Raw genomic sequence first — 2,478 nt, 5'->3', positions numbered from 1 at the left:
GGGGGGGGGGGGGGGGGGGGGGGAAGCACTCTCTCTTAAGTAGACCCAAATGCTTTTGAAGGCCGTTTTTTACATGTTCAAAATAAGACGACAGAGGTCGGGGGAGCCTCTAAATCCTTTTTGCATGGCTCTTCCTCTTCTGGGAAGGGAAGAACCCACAACCGCCCGAGTCCTGCAGGATGCCCTAGGCACTCTGCTGTTACCACTGCGTGAACTGGAGCCGCAGTAAGAGTGAACGTAGCGGGGCTGCTAGCCCAGGGCCGCAGTGAAAGTAGTGCTTTCTACACTGTCCGGGCCCGTCTAGACTGCAGCTGCCACCCGCTGCGGTCGGCGGGACAGTGTTCGCCGCTTTGTTTTGGTCTTCCTTCCACCCCCTCTAAATTCAGTACGTTCAACAGTGACGGCCATGGACCCGAACCTGCACTTGGACTGCGTGTTAACGGTTTGATTATCCGGCTTTTTGACACGGTCGCAGTTCCATCTCGCCCAGACTGGAAGCGAAAGACACTCGTGGACCCCGAGTCGCCGGCGGGGAGAGCGAGAGCCCAGGTCCGGGGCGGACTCCGGCGTCCGCGGCTGGGAGGCCTGCCCGGAGTCCCCCGAACCCGCACCCCGGCCCTGTCGAAAGGGCCGACAGGTACGCACTCCCTTCCGGCGGCCCCCAGAGCTCCAGGAACCGGCAGGGGTGGGAGTGGGGGGTCGGGGAGGGCTCCCCCAGCCGCGCGGGACGCGCCCCACCCCGGGAGTGCCGCCCGCTTCCCCGAGCCAGGCCGCTCGGGAAGCGGGGCTGGCGACGCGGCCAGGCCCGAGTTGGGCCTCGCCTCTACTTACTGCTCCGGAGCCTGCCCCGCGTGGCGCGCCTCGCTTTCCCCGCCCCGAGCGCGGCCGCCGCCACCACCCGCCTTAAAGGGCCGGGAGCCCGGAGCCGGCAGCGCGGGCAGGCAGCGGGGGTGGGCGGCGCGCGCGCCGGGAGACACGCGTTTCCGGTCCCTCCTACCCCGGGCAGGTGCTCCCGGTGCGCCGCAGGGCGCGGGGCGCAGGTATGCTGGGCGCGCGCCGGAGGAGGACGCTGGTGAAGAGGGGTTCCGGCCTCTCTCCGGAGGGTCCCCAAGTATTCGGGCCGCCAGATCAGTTTCCCGGACGCCGAGGGCAGCGTGGGCGAGGAGCGCGAGCGGAGCGAGGTGCGGAGCCGCGGGTAGGTGCGCGGAGAGCGCGCGGGGTGCTCTGGCGGCGGGTGAGAGGAGCCCACCAAGCTGGCGCTGGAGACGTGCTTGTGCTGGTTCCACTTTTCTGTCTGTGAGCTGGTTCTCGCCCCCTCCCCCCCGCGCGCGCGCACTCTATGCGTGTGTCTGTGTAGTTTTGGTTTTTTGTTTTTTCTAATTTGTGTGCTTGCCTGTTTTTAGTGTTAAAGGTCACTAATGAGCAGGTGTAGAGAAAGTTTGCTCTGAAGTAGACGTGGTCACCCATTCGTCCTCGCGTCACCAGAGGGAGGTCCGAAGTGGTGTAATCGCCACTTGGTGGCAATAGAGTAGGAAAAGTGACAAAGCCGTTGTCTAACTAGAGCGCGAACTCTTGAGTCCGCAGGCGGCGCCCGGGACTCGATTGTGAAAAGCATCCCGGGGCAGCGGCGGGGCCCGGCGCGTGCGACTTGGTCCCACACCCAGTGCCCGGCGGTTGCCGCAGACCCAAGGCCCTAGTCTCCCTTCTTCCAGGGCCGATGGTTAGCGCGCCTGTCCTTGGGGCCTCTGTGCTTGACGTGAAAGCCACTGACCCAAGCCGCCGGCCCTTGGAAAGCGCGGCTGGAGTGAGCACACCCTCCTCCCCGTGCAACCGCGGGAGGAGCGGCGTCCTCCTCTCCGGGAAAGCTTCCTTGTCTTCCCGGACCCTGACCCCCAGTTCCTCCCCCACCTGCCGCCGCTCGGTCCCGGTCTCAGCCCCGGCTGCCCGTTGGAATGAACCCGAGCGCTTTTCAACTCCCCCTCCCTGGACTCTGCCACTGGAAGTCTCCGCGGGTGTGAGGCGACCCGAGCTTTGGTATTTTTCAGCGCTTCCTGGTAACTCCCGTTTGCGAGCTGCTTCGCTTCAGGCCAAGCCTAAACCACCCCTGTTCTCGCCTCTGCCCTCCTGCAGGGGGCGTGCCGGCCTCTCTCCACATACCTTTCACATTCCGAAGGAAGGCTGGAGCTGCAGAGTAGACTTGAAGTGAACTTCAAAGATCAGCAGGGAGGGTCTTTTACTAACTTTTTTTTTCCTTTGCTCAGTTTGTTTATTTTTATTGTAAAAAAATGTATGTAATAGAATTTATTTTTAGAGCAGTTTTTTTTAAAGACTATTCATTTGAGAGAAAGAGAGAGAGCACAAACAAGGGGGAGGCCGAGGCAGAGGGAGAGGGAGAAGCAGACTCCCCGCTGAGCTGGGAGCCAAGTTCGCAGCAAAAGTGGGAAGAAGGTGCAGAGATTTCACATTCACTCCGTGCTC

General features: G+C 62.6%; 1 protein-coding gene across 2 annotated transcripts in view; it reads right to left on the bottom strand.

Moving 5' to 3' along the window:
- The window catches only part of METTL21A (methyltransferase like 21A), a 65,752-nt gene extending 63,767 nt beyond the window's left edge, over positions 1-1,985 (bottom strand). The window contains exon 1 of one of the 2 annotated variants that reach the window (XM_040641436.1): positions 998-1,985. The gene's annotated coding sequence lies outside the window, so the exon portion shown is untranslated. Of the gene's footprint in view, positions 1-418; positions 796-997 lie in introns of those variants that run through there. The other variant, XM_040641422.1, reaches the window with a different exon arrangement.
- Between the last annotated feature and the right edge of the window lie 493 nt (positions 1,986-2,478).

This window comes from Ursus maritimus, unplaced genomic scaffold, assembly GCF_017311325.1.
Source record: "Ursus maritimus isolate PB19 unplaced genomic scaffold, ASM1731132v1 scaffold_1, whole genome shotgun sequence".
Taxonomy (NCBI): Eukaryota; Metazoa; Chordata; class Mammalia; order Carnivora; family Ursidae; genus Ursus; species Ursus maritimus.
The sequence above is the reverse complement of the archived record's forward strand: the minus strand, read 5'-3'. Positions and strand labels throughout refer to the sequence as shown.